The 21,812-nt window shown below is 45.8% G+C and overlaps 1 protein-coding gene and 1 long non-coding RNA gene across 4 annotated transcripts in view; one reads left to right on the plus strand and one right to left on the minus strand.

Moving 5' to 3' along the window:
* LOC140419651 (uncharacterized) overlaps nt 1-11,774 on the plus strand; it is a 36,372-nt gene extending 24,598 nt beyond the window's left edge. For 2 of the 3 annotated variants that reach the window (XM_072503581.1, XM_072503580.1), the window contains exon 3: nt 10,845-11,774. The gene's annotated coding sequence lies outside the window, so the exon portion shown is untranslated. Of the gene's footprint in view, nt 1-7,848; nt 8,011-10,844 lie in introns of those variants that run through there. The other variant, XR_011945949.1, reaches the window with a different exon arrangement.
* A 5,096-nt stretch (nt 11,775-16,870) lies between these two features.
* LOC140419658 (uncharacterized) lies at nt 16,871-19,083 on the minus strand. The gene is made up of 2 exons (XR_011945955.1): nt 18,679-19,083; nt 16,871-18,312 (listed from the first exon to the last, which is right to left on the minus strand). It is a non-coding gene; the product is annotated as an uncharacterized lncRNA (long non-coding RNA).
* Nucleotides 19,084-21,812: the final 2,729 nt, after the last annotated feature.

Consider the following 21,812-nt stretch of genomic DNA (forward strand, 5'->3'; position numbering starts at 1 on the left):
CATCCACCTATCAAAATTACTCTGTTTGATCCTTTCAAACTCCACATACGTTTGACCAGGTTCTTTCCTTAAATTTCTAAACCTATGTCTGTAGGCTTCAGGCACTAGTTCCTATGCACCTAAGATGGATGTTTTCACCTCCTCATACGTCCCAGATACCTCCTCTGATAGTGATGCAAACACTTCACTAGCACTACCTACCAGCTTTGTTTGAGTCAGTAATAACCACATGTCCTGAGGCCATTTCATTTGTTTAGCCACCTTTTCAAATGAAATGAAAAAGGCTTCTACCTCCTCATCAAACCTTGGCAATGCTTGGCCATATCTAAATAGCTCCCCACCAAGCCTTTGGCTATGACGCTCGTTCTCTTTATCCTCATCAGTATCCTCCAACTGTATGTTTCCCTTTACATCCGTCAATTTTAACTGACTGTCATGTTTCATGGCCATTTTCTGAAGTTCAAAGTCCCTCTCTTTTTCCCTTTCCTCACTTTTTCTTTTTGTTTTTGATCTGCTGGGGCTATTCTTTCTTTGTTTCTTTCTTCTCTCTCCTTTTCTTTTTCCTTGATCCGTGTCTCCCTTTCTCTCTGTTTTTCTCTCATTTTGTATTCAAGCTGCTTTAATTCTTTTTCATGTTCAAGTTGCTTGATTTGTAACTGAATTTTTGCCATTTCTACTGAGTCAGACTGTATCTCAGGCAATTTTAAATGCTCAGCTCGCACCGTAAGTACCTCTTCTTTTCATGTGCTGTCACGTAACGCTAACTGCAATGTTTTTGCCAAATCTAAAAGTCTTTTTTTAGTCTCTGTTCGAATGGTACTGCGTGTGACCTTCTCCACCCCCAACAAGGTTTGTGCCCCTGAAAGAGTTATTGTCCACAACGCAATCCCTACTTAAACTGGAGTTCCACACCTGAAAAGCAAGCACAAATATGCTCACTCCTCACTGTCTTTGAGTTCACTAAGCCAACCCAATCACGACAGATAGACTTTTATCCTGGACTAGCCCCCAATTTATTATTGGCCAGGGTTTAGAGAACACCAAAGTATACCATGGAGTTCACCTGACCCACAACTTTAAATAGATTTTGGTTATGGGGAGCACAAGTGTCCACTTTACAGGTGTGATGCAACAGAGAGCTAAAGTAGGTTTGAAACAAAACAATGTTTATTCTATGAATCCAGTTACCATTTTATAAACACACCGCAAACAGTTTATCAACTACCAATCCTGATCCCCCCCAAAAAAAGAAACAGTACTCTATAGATAACCCTTGATAACTTTCCAAACAACATCCACAAGTTAAACCCTTTTAAAATAAAGACAGCAGGTTTAAATTCTCTACAGAAACAGGTATTACTTTGAAATCATCACGTGATCTTTAAATTACGGAGAAAGATCATAACATCTTCTTGCTGTGAATGCAGCTCTTTACCTCTGAAAACGAAACCAAAAACACACTGCAGCTGCCATCTCAAATACAAAAGTGAAAGACAGACAGCCCAGCTCCATTCACACACTGACATCACTGCAGCTATTTGATAAACACCCATTTGTTAAAGGTACATCCACCTGACAACATGTATACAACAAATATAGATTCCTTCAAGGAACAAAAATCCAACAGGAAAAGTGATGTAACCGTGGAGAACAAGAAAAGTTAAAGATTCATGAGATCCATCAGAATTCAGCAAAGGAGGACCAAGAAACTGATGAGAGCAAACTGGCGAGAAACATAAAAACTGACTGGAAAATCTTTGACAGGAATGTGAAAAGGAAAAGATCAGCAAAGACCAATGTGGGTCCATTCCAGGCAGAGACAGGAGAGTTTAGAATGGGGAGTCAGGAAATGGCAGAGAAACTGAACAATGTGTGTCTGGCTTCACAGAGGAAGATACAGAAATTGTCCAAAAAACACCAGAGAACCAAGGGACTGGCAGAGATTAGTATTGGGGAAAAAGTAGTTCTGGAGAAATTAATGGGGTTGAAAGTTAATAAAACCCCAAAAGCTGATGATCTACATCCCAGAGTGTTGAACGAGGTGGCTGTAGAGATCTCGATTCCTCATTCTGAATTCTCCTGACTTTATCTGTAATGGACAAACCTTTGTCTTAGCCAAACATTTCCTTTTTATGTAGCCATAGAAACTTTTATAATCCATTTTTATGTATTGTGTAAGTTCACATTCTATTCTGTGGCCACCTAAAATGGTGTCCAGCAAGGCATGCTGGGAAATGTGGTCAGGTTTTATGGACAGGCAGGCTGCAGAACAGATCAAACAAAGTTGCAGCAAAAGGGTTTGCAGGCTTCAAAAGATTTTACAGGTTGATGCAAATAACATAAGCAAATGGCCATCTCCAGGCCATCCCAGGAACAAAGAATTGTCCTGTCATTCACGCTTCTTTACCAGACCACAGCGGCACCTAAATTCCTTTGGAAAGCCTACATGCCCCGAACACTTCCAGGCATGGTCACTGAGTGCCCACCCCAAAATTGACATGGCAGCCCCTGATTGGATTTGATCGATCAGGCTGATGGATCCATGATCAATTGATTGACAAATAACCAAGAGACCGCCCTCCAAAGGGGAGGAAATTCAAGCAGGTTTAAAAGGTTCTGCACAACTTTAAAATACATCTGCAGCAGTATCCAACAACAGTGACTTCCACTGGTCGACGATGTAGACCATCACCCGACCAACTGAAGGAAAACCAGAGCCAGGGACAGACCAGACCAAGGACTGAACATTGAGGACTACAAGATTTGGGATACAGATAAAGGCCAATCTCTGTCTGGGACATGCTAGTCACTTTGAATTTAAGTTAAGGTCTTGTGCATAATAGCTTTGTAATCTGACTTAAGTGTGTGTGTGTGATCAATTAACAGTAACAATTGTGTGATATTGAATCATTGTATGAAAGTTTCATAGTCATTTGTCTGCTGCATATGGGTTAAGACACAGTGGTTTAGGCAGGCACAACATTGGCATCACCGGATGGGACATGATTAGAAGTAACAATTGTTGCTCCGAAAAATCCCACAAACCTAATTAAAAATCAGAAACCACAGGTATATATTCTGTATTGGACAAATCGCTAATTTCGGGTTGTATGCTTTATTAACATCTGTTAGTTTGTGCTCAAATTCAGAGAGATTAGGACCGGAAAATAGCCCATAAACCGTACCCGTAGTCCAATCGACTCCCTACACCTTCCCTGTAGCCAGGGGTGAGCGACCGGAGTTCGCAGGGAGCAAAGTGTCCCAAATAGGAGGAGAAAATTAGAGAATATATAAAGAGGAAGGGATGGCCCCTATGGGCTGTATGTTGTCTGTGAGCGTTCAATTGCAAATAACAGCAGTGAAGAATGAAACCTGGATCTCAACTTCTAATTTGACAGATGTGATTAATGAGTAAGTTCACAGTGGAGATTACTCCAATTCCTGAGCTGTGCACCCCACCTCCTGGGATGTATAAAAATAATGAAATATTGCTCAGCAGAAGGGAAAGCTCTAAGTGTCTGCGTCTCCTTCCGAAGCTCCCACTGCTGTGAAACCCTCTAGTTCTGTCCCAGGGAGACACGGTTCCCCCACACAGCACTGACTCAGGCAGCACGTCAGCCAGCTTCCTTCCTCAAAATGGACGACAAAGCTGTTCCTCCAATCACAGATTCTGTCTCTGCAGAAGCAACAACATTGGGAGAGACAGAATCTGTGATTGGAAGAGCTGTTCCTCACAGGTTCTATCGCTCCCATATACAGGGGCAGGTATGCTTCCAGTGGATTCTCCCATGATAGAACTTTCGTGGTCCTTTTGAGGATGAATTCAGTCTTCACACCTGGTTCTGAAATACTATCACTCTGGGTGTAAGGCTTCGTGGGATAAAACATGGATCTACATCTCGTCACCTAACACAAATTCATGTCGTCACCTAAGTCCCAGATTTAAATGTGATTGTCCAATACAGAAAATATATATAAATTCACCCCGTTAAATCTGATTCACAAGGTACAGGAGATACTTTGTGTTGTTCACAATGACGGCAGTATCAACCTTCTCCCTAACCTGGCCTAACGCTTCTGCTGACCAGGGAGACTCCTTGTTCTAATGGGGACATTTCCCGTCTGCCCAGTTATTCCTTTAGCCCTTGAATTGTTTATGAATTGTGTCACATGTAGACCTGACTGGGTAAGGATGGCTGATTTCCTTCCCAAAAGGGCATTAAGAGAACCAGATGCGTTTTTATGACAATTGATCCATGCTCACAATATTTTTATTGAATTCAAATTCAGCCGTGGTAGAATTCAAACTCAGGTACCATTATAATAAAAACAGCTGATTTGTGGCATTAACTCAGCGGTAGTATCTGTGGAGAGAGAAAAATAATGAATATTTTGTGTCCTTCAGTAATTTCTGATTTTATTAGATTTCCAGCATCTGCGGTATTGTGCTTTTATTGTCACTAAATCATTACCCTGGCTGTCTGGATTGCTTGTCCACTGCCTCCCTGGGAAGGCTGCTCCTTAAGAGTCTGCTGCCCTTGTCCTTCCAGTACGAAGTCTTACAACACCAGGTTAAAGTCCAACAGGTTTGTTTTGATGTCACTAGCTTTCGGAGCGCTGCTCCTTCCTCAGGTGAATGAAGAAGTATGTTCCAGAAACACATATATAGACAAATTCAAAGATGCCAAACAATGCTTGGAATGCGACCATTAGTAGGTGATTAAATCTTTACAGATCCAGAGATGGGGTAACCCCAGGTTAAAGAGGTGTGAATTACATCAAGCCAGGACAGTTGGTAGGATTTCGCAGGCCAGATGGTGGGGGATGAATGTAATGTGACATGAATCCCAGGTCCCGGTTGAGGCCACACTCATGTGTGCGGAATTTGGCTATAAGTTTCTGCTCGGTGATTCTGCGTTGTCGCGCGTCCTGAAGGCCGCCTTGGAGAACGCTTACCCGGAGATCAGAGGCTGAATGCCCTTGACTGCTGAAGTGTTCTCCGACTGGAAGGGAACATTCCTGCCTGGTGATTGTTGCGCGAAGTCCGTTCATTCGTTGTCGCAGCGTCTGCATGGTCTCGCCAATGTACCATGCTTCGGGACATCCTTTCCTGCAGCGTATGAGGTAGACAACGTTGGCCGAGTCGCACGAGAACGTACCGTGTACCTGGTGGGTGGTGTTCTCACGTGTAATAGTGGTATCCATGTCAATGATCTGGCACGTCTTGCAGAGATCGCCATGGCAGGGTTGTGTGGTGTCGTGGTCACTGTTCTGAAGACTGGGTAGTTTGCTGCAAACAATGGTTCGTTTGAGGTTGCGCGGTTGTTTGAAGGCAAGTAGTGGGGGTGTGGGGATGACCTTGGCAAGATGTTCATCGTCATCAATGACGTGTTGAAGGCTGTGAAGAAGATGACGTAGTTTCTCCGCTCCGGGGAAGTACTGGACGACGAAGGGTATTCTGTCGGTTGTGTCCCATGTTTGTCTTCTGAGGAGGTCGGTGCGGTTTTCCACTGTGGCGCGTTGGAACTGTCGATCGATGAGTCGAGTGCCATATCCCGTTCGTACGAGTGCATCTTTCAACGTCTGTAGATGTCTGTTACGCTCCTCCTCGTCTGAGCAGATCCTGTGTATACGGAGCGCTTGTCCATAGGGGATGGCTTCTTTAATGTGTTTAGGGTGGAAGCTGGAGAAGTGGAGCATCATGAGGTTATCCGTGGGTTTGCGGTAAAGCGAAGTGCTGAGGTGACCGTCCTTGATGGAGACGAGTGTGTCCAAGAATGCAACTGATTTTGGAGAGTAGTCCATGGTGAGTCTGATGGTTGGATGGAACTTATTAATGTCATCGTGTAGTCGTTTCAGTGATTCTTCGCGTGGGTCCAAAGGAAAAAAATGTCATCGATGTATCTGGTGTATAACATCGGTTGAAGGTCCTGTGCGGTGAGTAGGTCCTGTTCAAACTTGTGCATGAAGATGTTGGCGTATTGGGGTGCGAATTTGGTCCCCATGGCTGTTCCGTGCGTCTGGATGAAGAACTTGTTGTCGAAGGTGAAGACGTTGTGATCCAGAATGAAGTGGATGAGTTGCAGAATTGTGTCTGGAGATTGGCAGTTGTCGGTCTTGAGTACTGAGGCTGTTGCAGCAATGCCGTCGTCATGGGGGATGCTGGTGTAGAGTGCCGAGGCGTCCATTGTGACGAGGAATGTTCCTGGTTCAACTGGTCCATGGGTGCTGAGTTTCTGTAGGAAGTCCGTCGTGTCGCGACAGAAGCTGGGCGTACCTTGTACGATGGGTTTCAAGATGCCCTCGATGTAGCCAGAGAGGTTCTCACACAAGGTCCCATTGCCTGAAACGATAGGGCGGCCTGGTGTGTTGGCCTTATGTATTTTTGGGAGGCAGTAGAGATCTCCAATGCGGGGAGTACGTGGGATGAGAGCACGTAGGGTGCTCTGAAGATCTGGATCCAAGGTCTTGATCAGTCTGTTAAGTTGGCGGATGTATTCCTTGGTCGGATCTGCGGGTAACTGTCTGTAGTGTTTTTGGTTGTTCAGTTGTCGGTATACTTCTTTGCAGTAGTCCGTTCTGTTCAGTACGACAGTGGCCCCTCCTTTGTCTGCTGGTTTGATGACGATGCTGCGGTTGGTCTTGAGAGCGCGGATGGCATTGCGTTGTGCTTGGGTGACGTTCGGGGCTGTCTTGTGAATGCGACTGATGAATCTGGCATTGACGCGACTCCTGACGGCTTGAGCATACATGTCGAGTCTTAAGGACCGGAGGGGTCCAATTCGACTCTTTCCTCTTCGGTTGCCGCACCGCAGATCTCTCGGTCTGCTGTTCCGGTTCATTGATAGTCTGCTTGGGTTCGCTGTTGGCCTCTTGGGGTCTGTGGAAGAATTCCCAGAGCCTCATTCGCCTGATGAATTCCTCCGTGTCTGCCGCAAGACTGATGGGGTCCATTTTGGTGGTGGTGCAGAAATTGAGCCCTCTGCTGAGGACTTCGATTTCGTCTGGTTGAAGGGTGTAGTCTGACAAGTTGACAATAGATTTCCCTGTATTGTTTTCTACTGTGGCACCGGGGGTGGCTTGGTTGCTGACAGTGGTGATGCCAAGTTTCTCAAGCTTTCTGTTCTTGGTGTGCATATAGGTGGCATAGTATTGTTGTCTCATCTGTTTGGCGGTGTTCCGCAGCTGGTCTGCTGCATCCTGAGCGCAAGTTGAGAATATGGCCTCTATCTTGGTTTCCCGGTTACGTCGTCTGCTGTAGAGCTGGCGGACAAGGTGGTTGAGGAGCGTGAGAGAGGTGCGACAGCATAGTCTGTGTTGTAGGTCGACTTGAGTGGGTTTGTGATCTGTAGCCCTTTCGGGATCTTGTCCTTCCAGGCGATGGTGACCAGGGTTTGGAAGCTCCTATCTGGTGAGTTCCCGCATTTCAGTAACAAATGTTGAAATGTTTGCTCCACACCCACAGGGTTTCATCTGTTTAAAGCCTCAAACAGAAAGGCCCAATTTTCTCCTGGATTTTGAAACAAATCAGCTTTCAAAATGATGCAGAGTATCAGCCAATGAAGGAGATCCGGGCTCAGCCCCGCCCCTCATTCACTCTGATTGGTTGGAGGACCAGTCGCTCTTGCTCAGTCCTCCACCCCGTCCTTCTTCCTATTGGTTCAGAGGTACCGTCAATCACTCCCCGGTCATTGTGGTCTGGCGCATGGGCAATGAAATCGCTGGATTTTGGTGCGCAGGTGCAGTCTGGAGCAAGGGTGACCTCGGCCCTTGTTTGCCCCGGAGAAGCGGAGCCAGCATCAGGCGGTGGGTGGGATGATTTGTAAACACTTTGTGGATTGACGGCAGCTGCGGACCAATAAGAGTAGAGGCTGGTTTGGAGGACCAATCGAGAGCGGCTGGTCCTCCAACCAATCGGAGTGAATGAGGGGCGGGATCGGGCTGTGATTGAAGCATGCGCAGTGTGGGTAATGGCGATGGATTGCGGCTCTTTGTTCAGATCTGAAATCGGTAAGAGGCGATTGACGGTGCGGAGGGAGCAAAGAAGCGCGCGGTGGGCGGAAACGCTCCGTAAACATGTTGTGTGAGTCGCAAATCTGGGAAAAGAGCTTACCGGACCTAATTTGTACCGAGCGGGACTGCAGCTCCTCATGTTCGGCCCGGGTGAACGGCCGCCATCTTTACCGGGGTAGCGCACCAGAGCGCATGCGTAGCCGCCATCTTTGTAGGGGGCAATGATTTTAAAAAACCTTGTCACAAGTAGGTTTACATTAACCCTGCAATGAAGCATTGTGAAAATCCCCTTGGTGCCACACTCCGGCGCCTGTTTGGGTACACAGAGGGAGAATTCAGAATGTCCAATTCACCTAACAAGCACATCTTTTGGGATGTTTTGAAGGGGGAGAATGTTTTGGGAGGAACCAAAAAGAAAATGCTGGAAAATCTCAGCAGGTCTGGCAGCATCTGTCGGGAGAGAAAAGAGTTTTGAGTGGTCATCTGGACTCAAAACGTTAGCTCTTTTCTCCCCCTACAGATGCTGCCAGGCCTGAGATTTTCCTGCATTTTCTTTTTGGTTTGAGATTCCAGCATTCACAGTAATTTGCTTTTATTCAATGTTTTGAGAGGAGTTTGTTACCCATTGTTCAGAATGAAGACAACCATCAAACTACATTAGCCTTTGAGTCCCAATGTCTTATTGTTGAGGCAGAGAAGAAAAGGAAGAGAAAGACATTCTGCTTTTCAGTTCTCACTACCTCTTGGAACATCCTCTTCCATGTGTCTAAAGATCTACGACTGTGTCCAGTCATATCAAGAACCATGTCAGAAACTCACAACCTTGAGTAAAGGTCATCCTGAAATTGAGCAATGGCTGATGACAACGAGGGTAAAGTGTAGCAGGGAGTATGAGCTGTCATCCTGGTCCAGGGAGCAGGAGGGAAGAATGTAGTAAATTTCTACCCTGGGCTGACAGTGATGAATTGTGGAAACTCCTTTTACAGGGCGTTAGAAAGGGAGGATTTACACTCAAACCAAGAATAGGTTTATTTTTTTCCTGAATTTTGATTTTGGAAAGATGGCTTTTGTTACTTTTATTTTCAGGGTATTAGAAAAGGAATTGCAGGCAGGAAACATAAACAAAACCTGACATCAAATTCTGACAGCATCACTCGATTCATCAGCACGGTAGCATTGTGGAAAGCACAATTGCTTCACAGCTCCAGGATCCCAGGTTCGATTCCAGCTTGGGCCACTGTCTGTGAGGAGTCTGCACATCCTCCCCGTGTGTGCGTGGGTTTCCTCTGGGTGCTCCAGTTTCCCCCCCTCAGTCCAAAGATGTGCATTCTAGGTTGATTGGCCATGATAAATGGCCCTTATTGTCCAAAATTGCCCTTAGTGTTGGGTGGGGTTGCTGGGTTATGGGGATAGGGTGGAGGTGTTGACCTTGGATGGGGTGCTCTTTCCAAGAGCTGGTGCAGACCCGATGGGCCGAATGGCCTTCTGCAGTGTAAATTCTATGACATCAGGACCTGGATATTATCGCACTTTCAGCGTAAGCATTGAGTTCCAAGTCATTACCACTCACTGTAGTTCTTGCTCCAAATCTTAAATCTGTGTCCTGAAATCCTTTTACAATCAGCTGGTAGGAGCAATGTTTCTTTAGCTACTTTACTGAGACCAATCAGAAACTTGAACACCTCTATCATTCTCCTTTGCTCCAAGGAGAACAACTGCAGTTTCTCCCACCTAACCTGCAACTAAAATCCCTCATTCCTGGAACTATTCTGGTAAGTCTCCTCTACTCTCTCAAGGACCATCACATCTTCCATAATATGTGGTGATCACTGGTTCGCACAGATCCAGATGTTCAGTCTTCCTGTCTGTGATGTCATCACGCACCTCCAATTGCGTGGTGACATCATCCCCGTTCTCCTCAACTGGGGGATTTTCCTCCGACTCCAGAGCTTCTGATATCTTTCCAGCTGCAGGCTACAGTGGGAGATTTTAACATGAAAAACTGTGGAACTGCTTCACAGCTAAGTATGTCTGAGCATTTATCAACACCTTTGAGCTTTTAGTGCTCTGTTCTCTTACCTGTGAGGGGTTCCATGTCTCTGGGGCTGGTGTGACCCTTGGAAAACAATGCAAAACGTCCGTGGGGAGAGGGACAACTGCCTGTCAACATATAAAATCCCTTCTCTCTCTTTCTCTCGCTCTCTCCCCCTCCCCCACCTCCCTCTGGAAAACTAAGATTCGCGTTAAAATCTGGCAGTCACTCAGTTCATCAGGACCTGAATGTAAGTATTTGTGTTTGAAATTAAATGAAAATGAAAATCGCTTATTGTCACAAGTAGGCTTCAATGAAGTTACTGTGAAATGCCCCTAGTCGCCACATTCCGACGCCTGTTCGGGGAGGCTGGTACGGGAATTGAACCATGCTGCTGGCCTGCTTGGTAAGCCGGCGATTTAGCCCAGTGTGCTAAACCAGCCCCAGTGGTTCTGTGCTTCAAGAATTAAACATCTGTGTTGCTGGAAATAGCAAAGAGCAAGATTTGCAAACAAAGATGTGAATGTTCCATTGAGATGTTGCTTAGCTGAGTCCCAATGTAGGTCAGTGAGCACAGGGATGATGAGTGAGTGGGACTCCAGTTTGGCAGCTTCCGTTCCCTGAAGGACATCAGTGAATCAGTTGGGGTTTTACAACAATCCAGCAGTTTTCATGGTGACTTTTTCCCAGTGCCGGCCCCACAAATGACCAAATTCATTCAGCTCAATTTCACAACCTGCCTTTGTGTTTTCGTGGTTCTCTCTCACTCCCTATTTTCTGTTTTCAATCAATTTCACAGGAGATTCAAAGGATTTGCATTTGGGAAACACAAACCAACATCACATCAAGATCACATGGAGCCTCACAATTTACCATCGTCCGTATATCATCAGAACATCATCGAAGTTTAAAAATGAACGGAAAAAGTATTGTTCACAGTGGGGAAAAACCGTACACGTGTTCTGTGTGTGGACGAGGATTCAGCCGATCATATGATCTGTCGAAACACAAGTGTACTCAGAGTGGGGAGAAACCATGGAAATGTGGGGACTGTGGGAAGGGATTCAGTTACCCATCTCGCCTGAAACTTCATCGGCGCCATCATACAGGAGAGGCCGTTCACCTGCACTGGGTCTAAATAGGGATTTGCTGATTCATTCACACTCCGGAAACAACAGCGGAGTCACACCAGGGAGAGACCGTTTACCTGCTCCAAGTGTGAGAAGGGATTCACTCAGACATTAAGCCTACAGAAACACCAGCAGGTTCACACTGGGAAGAGAGCGTTCACCTGCTCTGTGTGTAAAATGGGATTTGCTAATTCATAAACTCCAGAAACACCAGCGTGTTCACACAGGGCAAAAAACGTGGCAATATCGGGACTGTGAGCAAGGATTCAGTTGGAAATTCATCAGCGCATTCAGACTGGGGGAGGCCATTTTTATGTTCTGTGTGTGGGAAGGGATTCACTAGTTATCCACTCTGCTGACAAACTGGCGAGTTCAGTCTGGGGAGAGCCCATTCACCTACTCCGAATGTGGCCAGGGATTCACTCAATAATCGAACCTGCGGAAACACCAATGAGTTCACAAATAACAATGATTGGATTTTATTGGGAATGACATTCATATCTAAACCATGTTCATTGGAGTGTGTTTTGCTGATGTTAATAAACTTCAGCTCCGTTATATATTCTAGATAAAAATCAAACAACAGTTTTTGTGTTAAATTCAGTCTGTTTTTATATTTTTGACACGTGAATTTCTTTGAAGGTCTCCCTCAAGCTCTCTGCCCTCTCCACCTCTCAGCACTGATTAAAGATACTTGTTAAAATCTCCCTCTCCAATCAAGATTTTTTCCATTTAAGGGCAGCACGGTGGCGCAGTGGTTCGCACTCTGCCTCAGGGTGCCAAGGTCCCAGGTTCGATCCCGGCTCTGGGTCACTGTCCACGTGGAGTTTGCACATTCTCTCTGTGTTTGCGTGGGTTTCGCCCCACAACCCAAAGATGTGCAGGGTAGGTGGATTGGCCACGCTAAATTGCCCCTTATTTGGAAAAAATGAATTGGGTACTCTAAATTTATATATTAAAAAAAAGATTTTGTCCATTTACCCTAATATCAGCCGATGTGACTCAATGTCATTTTCGTCTTTCTGAAACTCCTGAAGCAACGAGGGATGTTTTATTACATTAAGACCATAACATATAGGAGCAGAATTAGGCCATTCAGCCCATCGAGTCTGCTCTGCCATTCAACCATGGCTGATATTTTTCTCATTTCCATTCTGCCTTTTCCCCATAACCCCTGATCCCCTTATTAATCAAGAACCTATCTACCTCTGTCTTAACGACACTCAGTGACTTGGCCTCCACAGCCTTCTGCGGCAAAGAGTTCCACAGATTCACCACCCCCTGGCTGAAGAAATTCCTCCTCATCTCTTTTAAAGGATCGTCCCTTCAGTCTGAGGCAGTCATCTCTGGATCTAGTTTCTCCTACTAGTGGAAACATCCTCTCCACGTCCACTCTTTCTCGGCTGCTCAGTATTCTGTAAGACTCATCCTTCTAAACTCCATTGAGTACAGACCCCGAGTCCTCAACCGCTCCTTATATGACAAGTTCTTCATTCCAGAGATCATTCCTGTGAACCTCCTCTGGACCCTTTCGAAGGCGAGCACTTCCTTCCTTAGATATGGGGCCCGAACTGCTCACAATATTCTAAATGGGGTCTGACCAGAGCCATATACAGCCTCAACATTACATCCCTGCTCTTATATTCGAGCTCTCTCGACATGCGTGCTAACATCGCATTTGCCTTCCTAACTGCCAAGTGAACCTGCATGTTAACCTAGAGAATCCTGAACTGCACCTTCAAACTCCCTTTGTGCTTCTGATTTCGAAGCCTTTGCAGAAAATAGTCTATGCCCCTATTCTTCCTTCCAAAGTGCATAACCTCACACTTTTACACCTGCTTCCTCAACATTATCTAGCCTTCCAATTGGGTTATGAGGAGAATGGGGATGAGAAACATATCAGCCATAATTCAGTGGTGGAGCAGACCCGATGGGTTAAATGGGCCAATTCTGCTCCGATATCTTTTGGTCTGGATGGTGTATCGCGACCAATGTTATCTTCAGAAACTGCATCTTTGCTTATTTTCAGCTTCTGGATCCAAGGGTTGGTTTAGCACAGGGCTAAAGAGATGGCTTTTAAAGCAGGCCAGCAGCACGGTTCAATTCCCGTACCAGCCTCCCCGAACAGGCACCGAAATGTGGCGACGAGGGGCTTTTCACAGTAACTTAATTTGAAGCCTCCTTGTGACAATAAGCGATTTTCATTTCATTTTTTTTTCATTTGAGACTCCTCAACCTGCCTGTACAGCAACACTGAACCCACAATCTGCGACTGAGCTCCGAGGGTTCTCTTTGTCCTTTTAAACGATTCTACTCAGTTTCAGTCTTAGATTCCTTGGCAGCTGAGAGTCAGTTTATTTTCTCAGTTTCCCTTTTCAATGAGCGTCTGTCTCTAAAAATACAAGCTTGAACCACAGATTCCATAAGACACCTCTTGGCTTGAACCATCACATCAACACTTGGACTAAATGACTGGGCCGTGACCGGTCTTGGATAAAAACACAAGGACCACTTGTCATCACAGAATCCTAAAAGTTTCCAGCACACAGGCCATTCACCCCACCATGTTTGTACTGGTTGAGACTGAGCTAGTCCCTATTCCCTGTAATGTGGTGACCAGAACTGTACTGAGTACTCTAGCTGTGATCTAACTGGTGTTTTTTAGTTCCAGAATAACCACCCTCCCGCCTCTCACTGACTTCAATGTGATGGAAATCGACAGTTGGAACCTGCCAACATTTGACAGATATTTACAATTGATTTGCGAGGTTCTTACAAACGTGATTTTTCTCTGTTCAATTCCCTCAATGTGTTTGATAACAGACTGACTTTCTCCTGTGAATATCCAGGTGGAGAATTGGGCCCTGATGAACACATCCTTGTTCATCTTGTTGACTCTAAATATTGAGCCCTGTGGTTTCAGACACCAGATAATATCGAGCTTGGGGCTAAAGGGATCAAAGGATATGAGGGAAAAGCAGGAGTAGGTTACTGACTTGGGAGATCAGCCATGATCATGATGAATGGGGCAGCAGGCTCGAAGGGCCAAATGGCCACTCCTTCAATTTTCTATATTTCTATAATCAAGCTCCCAACAATGGATTGTCTTTTACTGACTTCATTAACAGCTCTGCAATAATTAGACAGAGTACAGTGATCCCATCCGGAGAACAGGGATAATGTTGGGGTCAACTCCTCATTGTTCGAGTATGTCCAAGCTGTCATTAATTACATTGTTTTCTGTGGGTCCTCTCGTGACTGAGGGTCTGATGTGGGATCGACATGCACGTCCACAGAACTGGCAGTTTATATTGTTGTTGGTGTTTAGGGGGAACTTCTGTAGCTGCTCCACCTCTGATCTTTCTCTGGCAGTGTTGGATGTTATGAGTTTGCTGTTGATGGTCCTTGAAACAAACTGAACCAATTTCAGTGCTGCTTCCACATGGGCCGGTCGATTGCAGTCTTCCCAGAGAGGTGGTCTGCAGTGCAGACGTTTGTAAGGATCCTATTTTGAATGTCCTTGTATCATTTGTAATGACCACCTTGATGTTGTTTGCCCTGAGACAATCCCCATTGAAGGTCTGCTTGGGGATTTTATAGTCATCCATGTGAGAGATATGGCCTGGCCGCTCAGTTGAATGTTCTGGAGGATGGTCTCCATGCTGTTGAGCCCAGCACGATGGGGAACCAGGTTGTTTTGAGATTTTTGTCCTGCTATTGAATTTTCATGATGGTCTTCAGAAGTCTTTGCTGGAAGAGTTCCAGAGCTGTAGCTCCTATAGCATCCCCAGGATTCTGCTCCACACAGCAGGGTGGGAAGGACAATGGCCTGGGAGATTTTGATTATAGTCCTCAGTTTAACGTCATGCTGCTTCCTGACACAAACAGAAATAACACAGTGAATTCAGAGCTCGATTACACAGGATATACAGCACAGCAACAGACCATTCAGCCCAACCAGTCCCTGCTGGAGTTTCTGCTCCACGCAAGCTCCTCCCATCTTTCCACATCTAAATCTTTCATTGTAATCCTCTATTCTCTTCTCCCTCTTGTGTTTGTCCAGTTTCCCCTTCAACACATCTGTACTCTTCACTTCACCCACTCCCTGTGGTAGTGAGCTGATTCTCACCATTAGTAGAATGAATCCTGAGAGATAGGATTAACTGTCACATAGAAAGGCATCGACTAATCAGGGATAGTCAGCATGGATTTGTTAAAGGAATTTCTTGCCTCACAAATTTGGTCGAATTCTTTGAGGAAGTGACAAGAAGTGTTGATAAAGGTAGTGAAGTCGATGTTGTGCACATAGATTTTAGCAAGGCTTTTGACAAAGTCCCACGTGGCAAAGGTGAAAGCCCGTGGGATACAGTGCAATGTGGCAAACTGGATAAAACATTGGCTCAGTAGCAGGAAACAAAGGGTCATTGGCTGCCCTTGCAATTGGAAAAGTTGTTTCCAGCGCTGTGTCACAGGGCTCGGTGTTGGGACCATTACTGTGTGGGCTATATAATAATTTGGACGTGAACGTAGGGAGCATGATTATGAAATTTGCAGACGACACAAAGATTGGCCGAATTCTGGACATTGTAGAGGATAGCTATCATTTCCAAAACAATGTAGATGGATTGGTGGAGTGGACAATAAAGTGGCAATAGGGAATTTAACACAGAAACGTGGGAGGTTATGCATTGAGAGATGTCAACCAGTTCTGGGGGGGTGCACAATAAATTAGATCCAGATCAAAACTGGGCATCCATGAGGCACTGTGAGCCATTAGCAGCACAATACTTAAACACAATCTGTAAGCTCATAGGCCAGCATATCCCTCACTCTATCATTACCATCAAGCCAAGGGATCAACCCTGGTTCAACATGGAGTGGAGGAGAACATGTCAGGAGCAGCACCAGGTTTCCCTAAAACAGATTCCAATCTGGTGACCCTATCACAGGAGACTATAAACGTGTTAAACAGCAGAAGCAGCATGCTCTCGGCAGGGTTAAGCGATCTCACACACAGCGGTTCAGATCAAAGCTGCAGTCCTGCTACATCTACATGGTGGTGAATAATTAAACAAATCACAGGAGGAGGCGGCTCCACAAACATCACTGTCCTCAGTGATTGGGGAGACAAGCACATCAGTACAAATTGAAACAAACTGAACTAATTTCAGTGCTGCCGCCACACGGCTGGTCGATTGCAGTCTTTTCCCAGAGATATGATAATATTTTAGGTGGTCCGCAGTGCAGAAGTTTGTAAGGATCCTTTTTTTGGATGTCTTTGTATCATTTGTACTGACCACCTTCATGTGACTCATCCCAGTGTGAGTGTGTTCATGTTCAATGAGATTCTGTGATCGTTTAAACAGCTTCCCACAGTGAGAACAACTTAACTGCCCCTCAGTACGAACAACCTGGTGCTTGACCAGATCCCCAGTACAAATGACTGGGTTTTGTGTTTAGTGATCCTGGGTTTGTTACCAATACGTCCCCTGGATGCCAAAGCTAAGACAGACGCACTGGAAGTGATGGGGAGCTGGGACGCGGTTGTGAGAGTAACTGAAGGTGTGAGAACTGAAATAATCCCGAGTTAGAAAGGAGGAAAGGTCACAAAAATGCAGCAGCCAGTAACAGGACACCAATTAATCTCTTCTTATCCTGGTGAAATGAAGGTTTCAATAGTGTGTCTGAAACAATATTAGTTCACTTGACATATATTCAGAAGATTAAACTCCAGTCCAGTTATAGGGATTATTAACATCAGCAAAAACAAACTCCAACAGTCAGAATGAACATGGTTCAGTGCTGGATGTGATTAACAGCAGCAATAACAGCAGAATCCAAACCCTGCAGACATTTATCAACCTGTTGCTGTGTCAGATGAGCTGTCCGAGTAAATCCCTTCTCATACTCAGAGAAGGTGAACGGTCTCTCCCCGGTGTGCGTGTGCTGATGTGTCAGCAGGTGGGATGAGCGAGTGAATCCCTTCCCACAGTCAGAGCAGGTGAACGGCCTCTCCCCAGTGTGAACTCGCTGATGTCTCAGCAGAACATTTGTGGTTTTAAAGCTCTTCTCACATTCAGAACATTTGAAAGGTTTCTTATCTGAGTGAACAAGTTGGTGTGATCGGAGGCTGGTTAAATAAATGAATCCCTTTCCACATAAGGAGCAGGTGAATGACCTCTCCCCAGTGTGAACTCGCTGGTGTTTCTGGAGGCCAGATAACTGAGTAAATCCCTTCCCACTCACTGTACATCTGAATGGCCTCTCCTCGTTGTAAACCCGCTGGTGTATCAGCAGATCACTTGTGGTTTTATAACTCTTCTCGCATTCAGTACATTTGAAAGGTCTGTTATCACTGTGAACCAGTCTGTGAGTAGCGAGGTGGGATGATCGTGTGAATCCTTTCCCTCACACAGAGCAGGTGAATGGTCTCTCCCCAGTGTGAGTGCGTTTGTGTTCAATGAGATTCTGTGATCGTTTGAACAGCTTCCCACAGTGAGAGCAGCTGAACTGTCTCTCAGTGCGAACAACCTGGTGCTTGACCAGGTCCTCGGAGCTTTTAGAGTTATCACAGTCTGACTGGTTAAACAGCCTCTCATCAATGTGAACTTGCTGATGTGTCAGCAGGTGGGATGACTGAATGAATCCCTTACCACACACCGAGCAGGTGAATGGCCTCTCTCCAGTGTGACTGCGTCGATGCATTTCCAGCAGGGATGGGTAATTGAATCCCTTCCCACAGCCCCCACATTTCCATGGTTTCTCCATTGTGTCCGAGTCCTGGTGTCTCTCCAGACTGGATGATCAATGGAAGCCTCGTCCACACACAGAACACGTGTACAGTTTCTCCCCGCTATGAATGATGTGCTGTTTTCTCAGGCTGTGTAACTGGTTAAAGTCTTTCCACAGTCAGTTCACTGGAACACTCTCACTCGGGTGTGTGTTGTGTGGGTCTCGGTGCTTTTCCAGTCACATTGATGTTTGAAATTTGTTCCCACTGACAGAACCAACAAACATTTCTCCTTCCACATTCAAGGACCGATGATATTCAGGTCCTGATGAATTAAGTGACTCTGTCAGATCTTGATGTGATGTTTGGTCTGAGTTCCCCATCTGTAAATCAACGTCCTCTTGTACCTTGTAAAAGACATTAACAGTGTCAGTATTACCATTAGTACAGGATTAAATTCAGAACAGACAATTCCAGTTTCTATGGGTTTTTTCTCTTGTTTCCCCAAACTTGTGGTCCAATCAAACCTCCTTCTCAACTACACCAGAATGTTGTTTCCAGTGTCTATGGGACATTCTGCACCCTGAAGTGGCCACCAGTGTGGAAGGTCACAAGTGTTCCGGTGGACACCACACGCTCCCTCTCCAGGACTACCCGGGGATTGACAAGACCACAGAAGAGGGGCCGACAGCCGGAGTTACCCCCTGCCAATCTACAGGCTGCTGCTTTAACCAGGCCCAAGAGCAGGTCCAGGAGCAGATCCTCTGACTTACCCAGCCCCCTCCACACTGGGCAGTGATTAGCAGCGTGGGGTTGTAGTGCAAACCAAATGGCGAAGCAGTTCCTTCAGGTAACAAGACGGAGACTGCGACCTCTCACTGAATATAAATATATGGCCCAAAGACTCCTCTGGGCGGCGAATATCCGGTGCAGCCCGAGAGCGGGGAATTGATTTTAAAACGTGTTGTCCTGGTCTGGGGGAAAACAAAGACCCGGAGCTGGAAACGCGGGATTTGCAGAGTCTGATTCTGGATTGGCGGCCCTCACCAGGTGTTTAGAAACCCTCCCTATCCAGATCCGGCTCCATCATTCTGTCAGAGTTTCCGCATCCTTCCCGCTGCAGAGACGACAAAAGAGCGACTCTCCTCATCGCCATTACTCGCACCGCGCATGCTCCCATACTGGTCACTACTGCGCCTGCGCAGCATATTCCTCTGATGTGAATGGGGGACATTCACTACCGCGGGAATGCTGGGTAAATACAGCCCCATCAAAAATCCTAATTAGTGACTCGTGATCGTTTTTGCTGTGATGTGGATATTGGGGGGGAATGTGCACAGACCCTTCATTATCCATCAGAAAGATGGAGTAGGAATTGGTGGAGAATTTCAAATGCCCTAAAGTTTTCCAACACGACAGCAGAATCCAATAGCTCCAGTCAAATGTAAACTCAAAATGTGGGGTGGCTGAGTGAAGTACTTCGGTGGCACAGCATCAGAGACTCAAGTTCAATTCCAGCCTTGGGAGATTGTTTACACTTTCTCCCCATGTCTGCGTGCGTTTCCTCTAGGTGCTCTGGTTTGCTCCCACAATCCAAAGATGTGCCGGTTAAGTGGATCGGCTATGCTAAATTGCCACTTAGTGTCCACAGATGTGGGATGGCACAATGCGCTAGAGACACGAGTTCAACTCCACCTTATCATCATATCATAGAAGTTACAGTGCAGAAGGCCATTCGGCCCATTGAGTCTGCACCGGCCCTTGGAAAGAACACCCTACTTAAGCTCATGCCTCCACCCTATTCCTGTAACCCCACCTAATTGTTTTTGATTCTGCAGTTATTGCTGCTGTTAATCACATTCATGCCGGACCCAAGTTCATTCCAATATTTATTTCTGATGTAAATCAGCCCTATTTGGATGCAGTTTGTGCCCTATAGCATCTAATTTATGTATGAATAGACCATCATGTCTGAAAAGCTTGTTTTAAATTTAAATCACTCCTAAACTGTATTAACTGAAGATGAGCAATAAACAAACCACAGTCCAATCCTGCTGCTCTATATTGACAGGAGAAAGTCTGTTCGGTAACTCGAGGATGAGGCTGCATCCAGGATTTTGACCCAGTGACAGTGAAGGAACATTAATATATTTCCAAGTCAGGAGTATCTTGGAGGGGAACCTCCAGGTGATGGTGCGTCAATGTATCTGCTGCTCTTGTCATTCTGGATGGCAGAGGTTATGAGTTTGGAAGGTGCTGCCTAAATGAACCTGGGTGAGTTATCGTGCATCTTGTAGCTGGTACACACTGCTGCTACTGTTCCCCAGTGTAGCGAGATTGAATGTTTGTGGATGGGGTGCCAATCAAATGGGCTTGTTTTTTCTGGATGTTGTCAAGCTTCTTGAATGTTGTTGGAGCTGCACTCATCCAGGCAAGTGGGGAATATTCCATCATGCTCCTGACCTGGGTCTTGCAGATGGTGGACTGGCTTTGCTGAGCCAGGGGTTGAGTTGCGTGCCACAGGATTGCTGGCCTCCGACCTGCTCTGGTAGCCACAATATTTATATGGCTAGTCCAGTTCATTTTCTGGTCAGTGCTAACCCCCAGGATGTTGATTGTGGGAGGTTCAGCGATGGTAATGCCATTGAATGTTAAGGGTCAATCATTAGATCCTCTCTCATTAGAGACGGTCATTGCCTGGCACTTGTGTGGTGTGAAAGTAACTTGCCACTTGTCAGCTCAAGTCTGGATATTGCCCAGGTCTTGCTGCATTTGGACATGGATTGTGTTATAACCCCAATGGAGGTCCCGGGACAGGACCATACAATTTCCCATGACCTCCCCAGAATAGGAACTGCCCCTTTAAGGGAGCAGGGCTTCCTCTTAACAGGGAGAGCCGCATCTCACATAAAACCCTCGTCTGGGGGCAATCAGGGAAGGAGATTTTTGAAAATGAAAAATGGATGAAAATGAAAATTGCTTATTGTCACAAGTAGGCTTCAAAATGAAGTTACTGTGATAAGCCCCTAGTCGCCACATTCCGGCGCCTGTTCGGGGAGGCTGATACGGGAATCGAACCGTGCTGCTGGTCTGCCTTGGTCTGCTTTCAAAGCCAGCGATTTAGCCCTGTGTTGGGGAGTTGAAGAGTTTGGATTTGTATCGTAATAAACCTTATTCATTACTTTCTACCTATCGTCTCTGTGTCCTGCTGTCCGCGAATTCAACAGACTGCGTCAGTGTCTGAGGAGCCGTGAATGGTGCTGAACATTGTTTAGTCACCTGCAAACATCCCCAATTCTTTAAAAAAAATTTTTTTTTAAGAGTACCCAATTAATTTTTTCCAATTAATGGGCCATTTTTTGTGGCCAATCCACCTAGCCTGCACATCTTTTGGTTTGTGGGGGCGAAACCCACAGAAAATTTGGGGAGAATGTGCAAACTCCACACAAACAGTGACCCAGGGCTGGGATCGAACTTGGGACCTTGGCACCATGAGAAGCAGTGTTAACATCCCCAATTCTGAAGTTATGAGGGAAGGCAGGTCATTGATAAAGATGTTGGGCCTAGGACTCTGCCATGAGAAACTCCTGCAGTGATGTCCTGGAACTGAGATAATTGACATTCAACAAACACAACCAAGTTCCTTTGTGCAAGTTATGACCAGCGGCGTTTCCCCCGATTCCCATTGACACCAGTTTTGCTCTGATTCCCTGATGCAATACTTGGTTAAATGCTGGCTTGGTTTAAATAACAGTCACTCTCAGATTACCTTTGGAGTTCAGCTCTTTTGACCATGTTTGAACCAAGGCTGTAATGTGATCAGGAGCTAAGTGACCCTGCCGGAACCCAAACTGGCATCAATGATAATCTAATAATAATCTTTATTAGTGTCACAATTAGGCTTACA

The sequence above is a fragment of the Scyliorhinus torazame genome, chromosome 5 (assembly GCF_047496885.1).
Source record: "Scyliorhinus torazame isolate Kashiwa2021f chromosome 5, sScyTor2.1, whole genome shotgun sequence".
Lineage (NCBI taxonomy): Eukaryota > Metazoa > Chordata > Chondrichthyes > Carcharhiniformes > Scyliorhinidae > Scyliorhinus > Scyliorhinus torazame.